Source organism: Onychostoma macrolepis, chromosome 03 (assembly GCF_012432095.1).
Source record: "Onychostoma macrolepis isolate SWU-2019 chromosome 03, ASM1243209v1, whole genome shotgun sequence".
In the NCBI taxonomy this organism is placed as follows: Eukaryota; Metazoa; Chordata; class Actinopteri; order Cypriniformes; family Cyprinidae; genus Onychostoma; species Onychostoma macrolepis.
In genome coordinates, this window is record NC_081157.1 from 45259195 (window position 1) to 45274520 (window position 15326).

Here is a 15326-nt window from a genome sequence, read left to right on the forward strand (position 1 = left end):
GAGCCCGGGTGCAAGGGCCCTTTCAACGCTGCTTTCAGCTGTAATTCTCATTCTTCCGCTTATTCTTCTCCAAAGTGAATCACATTTTTGAGGGCCTAAACATGCTCCAAAACTTTGCACACGTGTCAGAATTGGCGAAAATGATCTGATATGGGTTTCAGAATTGGGTGTGGCAAAATGAAATAAAATTTCAACAAAGTGCCCCTCGAGCTACGTTTCACGTACATGTACAAAATTCGGTAGACACATGTAACACACCAATACCTACAAAAAAAGTCTCCAGGTACAAAATCCGATAACCAACAGGAAGTCAGTTATTTAGAATTTCCTCTATGATTTTTGTGCAGTTTTTGCCATTTTCAGGCCTCGTACTTTAACAAACTCCTCCTACAATTTTAATCAGATCATCTTCACATCTGGTGAGTGTAATCATATGGCCTTTGCGATGCTAAATTGCGAAGATCTTGAGTTTTTGTCAAAGGGCGTGTCCCTGGCAGCCTGACAAAAAATGTTGATGTTTCGCCATGAAACAGGAAGTTGCTGTAGCTCAGGCAAACAATGTTCAATCTGTCCCAAACTTCACACATTTAATAACAGTCATGTCCTGAACACATGTCCATGCCCATATTCGGTTATGGTTTTAGCACCACCTACTGGCAACAGGAAGTGACATGTTTAACACTGTGATGCACTCCCATACGGAAAGGTAATATATTCACATATACAATATGTGAAGCACTGTTAAATATATTTCTAAAATATATTTTTAGAATACATGTTGCGTGTGTTTACATAGGCTATTTGTGAAATTATATTCATGCCTTGTGATTTTTAATCAATGTGTTTTTGCAATGCATTTTGTTTCTACACTACGTTTACCATTTTTAAAGAAAAACGCCACTGTTCAATATTCCAATATTTTCTTCCCTCAACTTAGACGAGTTGATATGTACCTCTCCCGTCTCAGTGCGTGCACTCAATCGCAGTAGTGCGCGGCGCCACTATACTATCGTTTAGCTTAGCACCATTCATTCCTTAGGATTCAAACAGGGATGACTTTAGAAGCTACCAAACACTTCCATGTTTTCCCTATTTAAAGACGGTTACATGAGTAGTTACACGAGTAAGTATGGTGACACAAAATAAAATGTGGCGATTTTCTAAGCGGATAAAAATTATGACTATAATGTATAGCGGAAGAGCACTTCGCAGCACTTTGACCTCGGTAGCTTGTAAATGCATCCCTGTTTGGATCCTAAGGAATGAATGGTGCACGTGTTTGATGGGTGCGCGCGTTGAACATTCGAGGCGCATTTAAACCTACAGTCTATGATTTAAACTGGAGTGGAGGGAGTTTCCATGGAAACGGGGCGGCAACTCAGCTGACAAGTAGCAAAACTCCGTCTCTCACTGTTGTTTTTACTGCTTTCAGGTAAGGTTAGTCCCCAAAATTAATACATACAACTACATACACAAATAATACATACAACTGTTCCTGACACTTTCTTACATGTAATTGACATGCTTCTGTTGAATATTTACTTTACAGAAATGGTTCAGTGTCACCGGAAGAGTCCGTTAGCATCATAACCGTGAGCTAACCATAGAGGCTAACTATAAGAGGTAAGCTAGCTATAGATTTGAGCTCTTATTTATGAAAGTTTGGGATTTTAATCACATATTATCTGTAGATGAGTGATTTTTATAGCTTTTGTAAATGCTTTGCTGCCAATTTGTTATTGGATGAATTGAAATAAGCTAATTAATTTAACCTAAAAGTATGCACTGTACTGTTAATTCACTTACATGAACTAAAATGGGCTGAAACTATTCCAAACAAGTTTTTATCTTTCATTGTAGACAAATATTGATAAAAATTGTACTGTGATTTTAGGAGCATCAGAAAAAGCAAAAAAAAAAAAACCCTCTAATGCTGCTGGTAGAGATATAGGAAACACAGGTGATCTGAGAAACCTTATTAAATAACTTCATATGCATTTTTCACAATATATATTTCACCTATATCATCATGCATCTTTAAAACCTAAAAACGTAAATTCTCTTTTCTTAAGATTTTTGTATGTTCTGTACATTATTCTTTCTCTTTTCTGCATTTCACCTCTGCTGTAGTTTATTTCTAACAAACCTGACATTGTTTACTACATATTTTTGGCTCTGTGACAGATTGTTTACGTTCCTATATTCTTCCATGCTGATGTCTGTGCAGCAGAGTTGGAGGGGGCCTTTTGTTGAATAACTCCTCCAGGCACTATGAACCGTCTGACTAGTAAGTAAAGCCTCAAACATTAAAAAGTTTATCAGATATTTAAAAAAATATATCAAATAAATATCAAATATTTTTTGAGTCCTGTATGTCTTACAAGGCCATCCTGTTTAACACTGCATTGAGGACACTACAATCAGAGAGGTACAACATAATTAAAATGAGACACAGATGATACTAAAAAAGTTCTTTGAAATGAAAATGTAATAATGGTAAAACAGAACTGAGTACCATGGCTGTGACTCACTTCAAAGTGAAACAGTCTGTAATGGTCATCTGCCATACCAGATCAATGGTGAAGGTGGGAATTAGAAGTAAGATTGTCTAAACTTTAAATGTAGTAAAGTGTTTGTTCAAGTAGAGTTTGTTGTTTGTGGAAACCTCACACAAGCCTGAAAGGTGCTTAAAACTTAAAATCTTATTTGCACTCTTGAAAACTGTTCACCAAAGACTACATCAAAATGAGCATTGTGAATGTAAAAGCTTCACATTACATTTATAACAACCATTGTTAATATTTGATGAATTATATTTCAGGGCTGTTCGTGAAGACAGAAAATCAAGAGATGTTGTGACAACCTGGACAGAACTCAGTTCCAGATCCACCCTCCACACCAGACTTCTGCCTCACAAGGATTGCTGTCTACTAGCATATTACGTGTTCTCTTCAGAGTTATGTGCATGCAGATATTACTTGATTTTAGATATAATGAAAACTATAATATATATACATATATATATATATATATATATATATATATATATATGAGAAGAGTCAATTTGCAAAAACCGATAACTCACATTTAACAAAAACCCACCAATTCACTATCTCAGCAAATTAGAATACTTCATAAGACCAATAAAAAAAAACATTTTTAGTGAATTGTTGGCCTTCTGGAAAGTATGTTCATTTACTGTATATGTACTCAATACTTGGTAGGGGCTCCTTTTGCTTTAATTACTGTCTCAATTCGGCGTGGCATGGAGGTGATCAGTTTGTGGCACTGCTGAGCGGGGTATGGAAGCCCAGGTTTCTTTGATAGCGGCCTTCAGCTCATCTGCATTGTTGGGTCTGGTGTCTCTCATCTTCCTCTTGACAATACCCCATAGATTCTCTATGGGGTTCAGGTCAGGAGAGTTTGCTGACCAATCAAGCACAGTAACACTATGGTCATTGAACCAGCTTTTGGTACCTTTGGCAGTGTGGGCAGGTGCCAAGTCCTGCTGGAAAATGAAATCAGCATCTCCATAAAGCTTGTCAGCAGAAGGAAGCATGAAGTGCTCTAAAATTTCCTGGTAGATGGCTGCGTTGACTGTGGACTTCAGAAAACACAGTGGACCAACACCAGCAGATGACATGGCAGCCCAAATCATCACTGACTGTGGAAACTTCACACTGGACTTCAAGCAACATGGATTATGTGCCTCTCCAGTCTTCCTCCAGACTCTGGGACCTTGATTTCCAAATGAAATGCAAAATTTACTTTCATCTGAAAAGAGGACTTTGGACCACTGAGCAACAGTCCAGTTCTTTTTCTCCACAGCCGAGGTAAGACGCTTCTGACGTTGACTCTGCTTCAGAAGTGGCTTGGTAGCCCTTTTCCTGAAGACGTCTGAGCGTGGTGACTCTTGATGCACTGACTCCAACTTCAGTTCACTCCTTGTGAAGCTCTCACAAGTGTTTGAATCAGCTTTGCTTGACAGTATTCTCAAGCTTGCAGTCATCCCTGTTGCTTGTGCACCTTTTCCTACCCAAATTATTCCTTCCAGTCAACTTTGCATTTAATATGCTTTGATACAGCACTCTGTAAACAGCCACACCTTTCAGTAATGACCTTCTGTGACTTACCCTCTTTGTGGAGGGCGTCAATGTTCGTCTTCTGGATCATTGCCAAGTCAGCAGTGTAACGTTATGAAAGGTTTTATCCTTCATTTATAAATTTTAGCTTTAGGGAACCAAATCTTAGAAATTCGGTTTTGATCTGATTAATTGATATTAATCAAAACTGTATAATTTATACCTTATTAACAACTCGTCCAGCGAGTATTAATAAAGTATACATTCAGCAATGCTTCTTATTACTGATAAGAATACAGAATTAATTGGGAAATTTTGCCTGAGCAACAGTAACACGATCTATGGCAAATAGTTTAACGATTTGAAAATCAAGGCACCAGACTATTCATTAAAAATGAATCAAGCGTTTATTTACTATTCTAAGGCACAATACAAGTAACCAAAACACATACACACACATACACATATTATGGCAAGATCAAAGCAGTTTGAAGGAAGTTAAATATTCTCTTTTCTTGAGAAATAAGGGCGACCTTATGGGGACGTCACAAACGGAAGACTCAGTTATTGTTATCTTTTAACGATTCATTCAATTCAACCAGCTTCAGCGAATAAGAGATTTGTTTGTTTACTTAGCGTGCGTTGAATTGAAGGCTGTACTTCTTGAAGGGTTGCTGAAAGGGGACCCAGGACTTTTCCTGCTGACGTGTTGTTGTCGCGTGGCGCCACTCGGGATTCCTCCTTCGGATTTGATGACTCTCTGGCAGCGCGAATAGCGAGTTTTGAAGTTCTCTTATGCAGCCGCTTGCAAGTTTCTTTGGTCAGACGTGGCAAGTGGTTGAAGTCTTTTGATGATCAGCCAGATGTTCCACAGCACGATCAGGGGGCAAAGCCCAGACTTTCAGCCAAGTCTCTTGCAATCACCAGTTGTTTCACCCGTTCTTTGTTTTGGTCTGAGCTCTTGGTTCAAAGTTGGGGTGTCTGTTTTATCGGACAGAATTAAGTCCATCCTAGTCACTGTCTGACCCAATCATAAGGTCTGTGTAGGGTGGAGCCCGCCCCACACGACTAAAACTTTGTGCATACATTATCTGCTCATAAATATGTCACCTAAGCCACAATATCCTAGCAGATTTCTACAAAGTGTTATAATCATACCTTATGAGGGTAAAAGTCAACATTCATCTATTTCAATGTACTGGACTCATCATAACGTGAAATTTAATACCAAACATGAGATAGTTATATATTGAATACCTATAATTTTACCTACCAAATGGTTTAAGTCACAGATTAAAATATACTGAGTTCTGATAACTACAGTCAGATATATGAAACAAAATACCACATTCATATACAAATATCGTCTCTTGAGTATATTGCTTTTAATAGCAGAAGTCCTGTCTGGAAGATCCTTTGTTCATACAATGTTGGGTGTTCTTTCCTTTTGGAAAGAAGAAGAGAAAGGCACATTCCTTTGGAAGGCAGGAAACCAGAGCTGAGGTCGTGAGGTCATGAGGAGTCTCACGTTGCTGTCTCTGGTGATCTTCTTTGCTGAGACGAAGTCGTAAGTCAGTCAGATTTTGTTTATCGGAAAGGTATTTTATGTTAGCGGGTCGCCGTATCGCGAACGCTCGGTTCTGGAGCTTCTCCAAAGGAGTAATTATGGGTTGTTAAACTCCGAACAGATGTAGCGGGCCTTCATCCTCACCTTATCATGTTTTACGAGTCTCTCGAGGTGAAAAGGGAGTATGGCGGACGCTAGTGTTGTGTTGGTCATTTGCTCATTTTACGAGCTGATGAAGTTAGATTAGTTTCCAGTGGAATGTGTTTTTTTAAGTTACACATGTGTGGGTGCGTTCTTTTCGACCAGGTTCTACACATCCCCCTTCGCTCGGTGAGGTTTCCTTTGCGAACGTCGGCGGGCGCTGGAACAAGATACAGGGAGAACAGGCACACACAAGACACAAACAACATCTCCATCACTGAGTGAATCTTGGTGCAGGGCAATTTGGAAATGGACAGGTTAGAAACTTGAGAGGACATAGGGGTGCAGGGTTCAGCATAACTCGTAATCAGGTAATTTTGATTGGATTAATTGTCAAGGGTTCGACGAAGCGGTATAGGCGTGATCTCAATCAGGTTTATTGAGTTTTCAGGTGCGGGTTCTTGGTCGGTTCTATCACGTCTGAAAATGCGCGGGACGCCTGACGTGCATTTGGTGAAGGACTCTTGAACGGCGTTCACTCGCTTGTGTAGGAGGAAGGCCAGCGTCAAAGTCACAACATATCCTACAACAGTAGAGATGCACAGCGCGGTGTCGGCGGCAGACCAAGACCGAATAATTGGCGCGCCAGCGGGCGGAAGGCGTGCGATAGCTTCTAAAGCTGTATTGACTGTATATTCAAATCAATTAATTGCGTTCCCTCCTTGATCCTTTCTTCCAATTCGGGATCGAGGGTGAAGGAATGCTGTTTGAAAAAGGGCGAGATTTCGATTTCAGCCTGATACTCATCGTCGATCAGGTGATACAATGCTAACTCGTCAATATGGAGGATCGAGCCCTTAGGGACAGTGATCCACGGAGTTTGGTTGGACAAGATAATGCGTGTGACTGTATCACTAGAGTGTTGACTAGTCATCGGTTTCCGATGATTTTGGCAATGTTAATGAAAGGAGTCAATCTCAATTTCGGGACCTGGGTTTAAGGATCGGCTAAGGGAGTTCCTTGATGAGGGGACTAGAGTAACAAGGAAATTATAGTGAAAGAGGAAGAAGAAAACACACAGAGAGACACAACGAAAACACAAAAGGCACACGGACACTGAATGAGATGAGGCAGCAAACGAGTATCACGTGTGGAGTAACTCCTCTCTACTAGAGGTCGGTCCTAGCAGTGCGGCGGAGGAGAGTGTGTCAGTGTTGTGTTTAAGCAAGGCTGCTATATATGTTTTCCTAGAACGACAGAATTTATGTTAGTGTGGTGCAGAGCATATGATTGTCGGTCTGTGTCAGTGGGTTTGATCTTCCCCCTTTTCCTGTCGGTTGGAGCCCTGATGCCTCTTTATCTGGTTTCGATGGACCCATCGAAGGACTGGCTCGCTGCGCCCTTGTCTGATTTTGATTCGATAGGCGGCAGGTGAGAGCTTGTCTGTTATCTCATGGGGTCCTGTCCAGTGAGGTAGGAACTTCTTTGACAGGCGATGAGAAGCGTTCTGCTTTGGTTTGGCAAAGCTGTAGTACCACACTTTGTCTCCGACATTGAGCTCATGGTGAGAGGCCTTTTGGTCGTAGTAGGCTTTACGACCTTCTGCGCTTCTTTGGAGTTGCTGTTGCGCAAAGGCGAAAGTCGTTCTTAGGTGCTGATGCAACTCTTCCAGGTATTGGTGAGTGGTGTAGGCGGTGACGAGATTTAGGTCACCTGGTTGGTACAGCAGATGTAGTGGTAGCGTCATACTTCTCCCTGTCATCAATGTGAACGGGGGTACTCCGGTAGACTGGTGAGGTGTGGCCCGAGCGGCCATCAGCACCAAGGGAAGTTTAATATCCCAATCCTTTTGATTGGTAGATACATACTTCTTTAACATGCTAACCACTGTTCTATTGACCCGTTCAACTTGACCCGAGGAAATTGGGTGATGGCTTATATGAAGCTTGGCCTGTATACCCAGGAGTTTCCACACTTCCTGCATGATTTCGGCGGTGAAGTGGGTTCCGCGGTCAGAGTTGACCCTTAAAGGCAGTCCAAATCTTGAAAAGATGTGGTTCATTAACAGGCAGGCTGTTGTTTCTGCTGTATCATTGGGAGCTGGGAGGCATTCTATCCACTTTGTGAATTCGCACACCACGGTGAGGAAGTATTTGTTACCCCGTGTCGACCGTGGCAGGGGTCCCACCCAGTCTATTTGGAGGTCCGACCAGGGGAAGGTCATTCCTTTCCTTTGCAGTGGGGCTCGGTGATTTGGGTTTGCCGGTTGGAACTGGCAACACACCAGGCACCCTTTTACGTATTCCGCCACGTCTTGTTGCATGCCAGGCCAGTATGCTACTTGCTTGAGTGTCTCATAAGTGGCCTTGGCGCCATGGTGTCCAGCGATGGTGCGTCGTGGGCGTGTGTCATCATGATCCCCTTGGCCCTGAGGGACTACGAGCTTTGGCGCAGTAAGGGGCTTAGGGACATAAATGAGAACGCCGTCTCGTAGATGCAGCATGTGCTTGACAGAGTGGAGCGTGCGGAGCTCGGAGGAGATGGCTAGGTCGGAGGCGGCAATCGGATGTGTTAAGGGGTCGGAAATGTGAAGTGCCATAGTTCGCAGTGTCGGATCCGCAGTTTGGAGAGTGAGGAGATCGTCAGCAGCGAACTGAGATGATAGGGCAATGTGGGAGGAGGCGGGGGTTTGTACGCCAGTGGCGTGTTGGCGGCGGGTTATAGCTGCTACGGAAGGGTTGGGTGGGAGGGCTTGAAATGTCCAGGACTCTCCGTGTAATGCACCTGCTTTGGCGAGGGCATCAGTTTGGTCATTGAAGTCTTTATCTTGTCCGGGTTGACGCCGAATGACCTCGAACCTTTTTCCAGTAAACGACCATGTCGTGTTTGGTGACAATGGCATCGCCTGCTTGGAAGAGTTCCTGGTGCTTGACAGGCTTGTTGTTAGCTGTCTTGAACCCATTCTGTTTCCATCCAGCTAAATGGCAGGTGAAGCTGAGACGGGCGTAGTTCGAATCGGTACAGATGAGGAATTCTTTGATGTCGTGGGATGCAGCCATTTGCAGCGTGATGAGGATGGCGGCTATTTCTGCGTACTGCGATGAGTGAGGGCCTACGTTGAATTGTTGCGGTGGGCAAGGGTCGTTGTTGAGCCAGACCACTCCCGCGCCAGCTTTTAATATGCCCTTGTGATTGTAGGAGCAGCCATCGACATATGCTGTGGGCATCCCTTCACACACATTCTCCTTGAAGTACTTGTGATTCGTCAGTTGTGGTTGTAGCGGTTCTTTGGATTCCGCTGAGGTGTCCCACGTATCCGTTGAGCAGTTTTGGCAGGCCGCTAGACCGTTTCCAAGTGAGGAGTTATAGTTTTGGGCATATCTTGCCTCAACGTCCCGTCCTTGGAGTGTCATTAGCCAGGTAGCTATGCGTGCGTTGGTCACCATGCCATCTCTGATTCGTTGACTGTTGAGGTAGGTGACCGGTTGATGACAAGTCTCAATGATGACCTTTTGTGCACCGATGTAATTAGAGAAACGCTGGATAGCCCACACAGTGCAGAGCAAAGCTTTTTCGCAGTCTGAATACTTGCATTCTGGGGGAAGCAGCGTTTTACTGGCATAAGCGACCACTCGCTTGTCTTTGTCATGGATCTGGTATAGGCCTGCGCTGAGGCAATGGCTGGAGAATCCAGCGTCCAGATAGAATTCTTTTCCAGGGTCAGGGTAAGCCAGGCACGGAGCAGAGCACAGGCGCTGTTTGAGCTGGCTCATAGCTGTGTCCTGGGCTTCCGTCCAAATGAAGGGTTCATCCTTTTTCAGGAGGGACGTTAGTGGTCGTGCGATGTCAGTAATTGCACACTCCCAGAAAGCTTCGCAGTTCCGATATGTTAGTCGGCGTCTTTATGCTTTGGATTGCTTGGATGCGGTTTGACTGTGGCTCGATGCCGTTTCGTCCAACGAGCAGGCCGACATAGTTCACTTTGGTTTTGCACCACTGTCCTTTGTGAAGGGCAATCTTAGCTCCTGCTGTTGTCAGCTGGTTTAGGACATGATCGATTTCTTTGAGGTGGTCTTCCACGCTTGAACTTCTCATCAAGACATCATCCACATAAACGAGGTTGCCTCTGGCTCTGGCGTCCGGGCATGCTTTATTCAGGAAGATGTTGAATTCTGCTGGTGAGTTGGCATAGCCAAAAGGGCACCGTGTGAAGGTGTACTGTCGATTGCCAAAGGTGAACGCAAGCTTATGTTGGTCTTCGGGGTGGACAGGGATTGTCCAGAACCCGGAGGCGACGTCCAGTGTGGAAAGGATTTTAGAACCTTTGATTTTTGGGATTTCTTGGTCCAATTGGGTCATAGGCCATCGTGACAAGGGCACTTGTTGGTTCAACTTGCGATAATCTATGGTGGGCCGCCATTTTCCGTTGGGTTTTAGGACTGGCCATATCGGGGCAGAGTAGGTGCTGTTACAGGGCCGGATGACCCCTTTTTCCAGCATGGAATCAACAATTTCTTGCACTGGCTCATATGACGCTATTGGGATTTTATACTGCCGCACAAATGTGGGTGGCGCATTTGGGTTTGTCGGGATGCGCACGGTGTGGATGTTTGTTAGTCCACAGTCCAGTGAATCCTTTGCGAAGGAGTCTTTGTATTTGTGCAGAACCTCTTTGAGTCCTTGGCGATCCACCTCATTTTGGAGGGCATCCGCCTCACTCAGGATCTGCTGAATTTGTGCATTGAACCCGGTGTAGGGCTCTTCTGCAGCGGAGTCATTTGAGGGGCTTTGGGCCCCGAAGGTCACCTGTGTAGGTGATTCTGTCGCAGGCTGTGTTGAGACAGCATAGACAGCGAGGTGAGTGTCATCTGTTAGTTCTGAACGGCAGACACTTTCTTTGGACACCGGCAGAATGGAAGTGATGGCAATGACTTCATGAGGTTTTGTGAATGTTATGGTGTCATTGTATTCGTCTGACATCAGCTGGGCTGGTATGGGGCCTATGACAGGTACCGTTAGTTCAAAGTCGTGGAACGCCTGGTTGATGAGCCATCCCAGGTGACTGGCTTTGGGAACGTGGATGTCTTGGGCCGTACAGTTGTTGAACAACACATACACAGCACGGGATGACACTTCAATGAGAGGTGTGGCTTCCAGGGTCAGTCCGAGTTTTAGGCAGGTCCTGGAAGGTTGGAAGAAGCCTAGCTTACTGTTGAGAGCCTGGCCAGGTCGCATGTTGAGACACTCTTGCTGTAGGCAGGTATTGTGGCTTCTTGCTCAGTGATCATAGCGCATGCGTCTGGTATGGTTTGACCAGACGGGAGGTTCTTGAGGTTGACTGACGTTGTCAGTTGACATGACGGGGAGCCCATATTATGTCGTTCACGGTATCAATGTAAGCATTGAGCGGACGATGATATCCGCTCAATGTAGATGTCCTGAGGTAGGTCAGGGACTACGAGGAGGTAGTGACTCAGACGTCTGTTGTTCCATTGTATGTCTACAGCGCAGACGATCTTGGAAGTGGCCATGGTTGTTGACCAGGGACTGAGAGGGAAGCGGCTGTGTTTAGCAACATGTGGTAGACTTTGGTGTCTTTGCTTCAATATTCTAAATAGCTTCAAGCTAATGGCTGAGTTTTCTGCCCACAGGGCTAGTGTCGCATCTGGCACTGATGTGCCGTGGACATCTATTGCCGTCATGATTCAAGGGGCCTGTGTTTGGTTCAGGCTCTTGCAGTGAGCAGAGGAGAGGGTCCTGGTCTTTGCTGCTTGAGCTTGGTTCAGGCCTTGGTTCTGATACTGCACCATCATTCCGTGAATTGGGGCGGTGTCTGTGACTTGGCACTGCAACTCGTTGGAGTCTACTGACTGGCACGGCAGAGGTTCGCGGACTTGTGTCCACATCTTTAGATGCTTGAAGTCTATTAGAGGTTCAAAACGATTAAGCAGATCTTTCCCAATGAGGAGTGGGTATGTTTTGAGTGGGGAGACATATATTGGATGAATGAGATCCATTGATCCCACTGTCAGGTGAATTGAGCCACATGTTTCAGTCGTGAGGCCCGTGTGGGAATACGCCTGGAGGTTCAGCTCACACCTTTGGAGTTTGAGGGTTCTGTTAGTCCTCTTTGCTCCTTCTTGGACTTCCTGGAGGAGTTCAGCAGACATTAGAGTAATGTCGGCCCCGTGTCCAGAAGGGCTTCGACCTTGATGTGTCGCTCGATGATGATGGATAGGTAAAACTTTTTGCTATACCTTTCTCAATGAGATCGCCTAGGAGTTGAGGGACTGGAGTGTGGGAGGAGATTGTTAGGATGTCAGGATTGGTGTTATGTTCGTCGGAGGAGTGGCAGACCACCAAGACAGCACTTTCAGGAACTTGATGGGATTCGTCAGCAGGTGTTTGTTGGACGCTGCTGCGATCTGGTTGGGTCAGCTGGTCGCTGCCTTCTCCTCCGGCCGCTAGTCAGGCTGACTCTGGTTTCTCTTTCTTTTCCCACTTCCGATCCTCCTCCTTTCGTTGGAAGAACTCCTGCATCATCATTTTCATGAACTCTTGTGAATCGAAACACGGTGGTGACTTTTGTTCTCGTGTGGATTCAGTTTGAGCTCGGTCAGCTTGGGATCTTTGTGACTTCTTTCGTCGATTCCTTGGGCTGGTTGCTCCAGAGTGAGTTTGTCGTTTTCCTTGGAGTTTCCATCAGTTCCCATGAGCTTTTCCTCTTGAGTTTCCGGATGAGCTTGGCTGGTCCCACGATCTCTCCCATTGATTCTCCTGAGGCCTTGCTTGGTCCCATGACTTCTCCCAGTTCTGTCCCGGTGAGCGTTGACGTCCACAAGTTCCATCCCAGCGTTCGTACCTCTGTTTAGATCGGGTACCAGCGTGGGAGTCTCGTTCTTTGTTGGACGGTGCATTCCACTCTCTGGGTGGCGGCTTGGCAGAGTTTTGGCGTTGGGTGCCCTCTAGAGCCAGCCCTTGACTTTGAGTGTGAAGTCAAGAACTGCTGGATTTTGGAGCCCTTTTCTGAGGCCATCTTTTGTTTGCCGTAGGCCTTCTGTGCCAATTCTCGCAACTGCTGAGCATTCATTGTTCGTGGACATGCAAGAACGCCAAGATGGTGGCTTACTCCGGGATGGAGGTTTCTCAGGAAGAGAGTTTTGAAGTTCAAATCATCTTCCATGTCAGGTTCATTGCGAGTTCCGAAGTATGCTCGTCTGAGTCGGCTGTAGTAGGCTTGAGGAGGTTCGTGACGTCCTTGTCTTGTCTCCAGGGCAGCCACTAAGCCTTGTTCGGAGTCAGGATCGGAAAACTCTTTAATGAGGGCTTCTCGGAGCCGTTGGTAGTCAGTCTTTATGTGAGCAGGCTGCCTGTCCAGGAAGCAGCGAACTTCAGGACTGGAGGTCGTTCGGAGTAAATAGAGTCTATCTTTGTCCGTAACGTTAGGTCGCATTTCCAGATGGAAATCGATATCTTGGAGGTAAGCTTGGACATTTTGGCTATTTGGCACGCTGGGGGTGAACTTGCCAATGTTTCTGGCGAGCTTGTCAAGGTCTTTCAGGTCCAAGCCATGCGACGATCTGTGGCTGGTTGCGGCAGGTTCTTTTGGCCTTGCTGTGACATGAAGTTCTTCAAAGGGAGCTGGTGAATGTTTCAACACCACCCCCTCAACCTTTTGCTCACGTGTCACTCCAGGAACAGGTGACCCGGTCCTGCTCGGCAGGGGTGAGGTCGGTGCACGTCGTGTCCTCGACGGCTCACGGCGCAGTTCGTAAGCGTGCTTGAGTTCCTCTTGGAAACTGTCGGATTCCTCTTTGAGGTCGTCAAGCTGCTGTATTAGGCGGCTGATCTCGTTTCTTGACTCATCCAGGTGAGTTTCAAGGGCTTTGATTCTGTTGTTTTTATCCCTGAAGTCAGCCCTTGCTTTTCCCAGTAGCTGTTCTGCATACTGTAGCTTGTTACAACGATCAGCGTAGTCTGCCTTGACCTGTTCCATTTCTTGGGTGTTAGCTACTAGGGTTTCCTTTAGCTCATTGATCTCCTCCTCAGCGCCTTGTTCCACCTCATCCGGCCTTTCCCGTCGTTCCTGAGCTTCCAGTTCCAGCTGCTCAATGCGTCGTTGTGCGCGTGTTAACTCCTGCTGGAGCTGTGCAGCGTGCTTGTCGCTCAATTTGAGGGTGGCGATGAGTGTATGACTTAAGGAGCCGGTGATCTTGGCTAATTCTTTGTGATTGTAGCTTTGACTTGGGTCTTGTGCCATGAGGCTTGTTATGTTGTCGTCCAGCTGGTTCTGTGTCTGGGATTTGAGTGTTTCAGCAGCCTTAGGGAGGAGGCTGTCTGTCGCCACCCTGAGCCATGTTTCCAGGTCTTCCCAGTGGCCAACATGTTCGGTTGTGCGAGACATGCTTTGGCGAAATGAGGGTGATCTCGAACCGCGACTGACACAGACCTTGAAGAGAAAACAAAACAAAACAAAACAAACCAACAAAGCAAACAGGGGTGTAAGAGTGCAATGTAAAGTGTATGCTAATGTTGAGTGTGGTTCTCTGTGACTGTGGTCCTCTGGGGGCGTGCTTCTAATTTGTAGCCTCTGTGGGGGAAAATTGAACACACACACACACAGGTCACACAGCTGAAGAACAGAGAAAGGAAAGAAGAACACCAACAGAGCAAGGAACAGGGTTATACTTGGATGCTTCCCCTTTTTCTGTAAGGAAAGTCAAAACAAAATAAACCAAAACAAAATACTTCTTTCTGTTGTCAGAATTTTCTCTTGTTTTTTTTTTTGTTAAGTCTGATTTAGAAGGGTGCTTCTAGTCAGAGGATTGTAAATGGGGATTTTTAATTTTAAGTCTGTGATTGCTATTAATTTTCTCAGCGTGAAGGAAAACAATAACAATGACAGCACTGGTCCCTTAATATCAGATTGACATCACAACGCTTAAGGTTTTCGACGTCTATCGTCTAGGTGATCTGTTTAGCCTGGCAGGGTAAGATTTCACAGAGGGACATTAAATGGAAAACAGTTTTGAAATGTCGTCTCAAGTTCCACAAATACCTGTTCAAGGGTTAAGGTCCTCTGTTTGTGACAATCCCACAGGCACAATCTCAGCAAACAGTAGCAATAATCACATTAGAAGATAGTAGCAAGGAGACCAGATAAGAGGGAAAAGAGTGAGTTGCTCCCAATTTTCGGATTAGTGACAAGCGTATCAGCGTGGTGGCGCTGTTGGCTTGATACCCTTAGGGGGTTGGTTTTGCTGTTTTAATAGGCTAAAACCAACTGTCCTAAATTTTGAGGAAACTCTAATTTCCTTTTGGGGTTTTGCTTAATTGGGAGGTTAAGGCTCTTATGTCCTAGGTTTGATGGGAAGTTAGATTGTCCAGCGGAATCCCACGGCCGGGCCTACCACAGAGGCAATGTCACTTCACCAGCCAAACACTAGGTGGAGCACTATCTATTATTAAGCTTAAACCACGCGTAACCCATAAAGTTTTAGCTGAGTTAATAAATAACTGAAGGAAAGAAAATCAGG

The 15326-nt window shown here is 45.3% G+C and overlaps 1 pseudogene; it reads right to left on the minus strand.

Annotated features, from left to right (window-relative positions):
* Nucleotides 1-12258: 12258 nt before the first annotated feature.
* Nucleotides 12259-14194, minus strand: LOC131536076 (uncharacterized; annotated as a pseudogene).
* Nucleotides 14195-15326: the final 1132 nt, after the last annotated feature.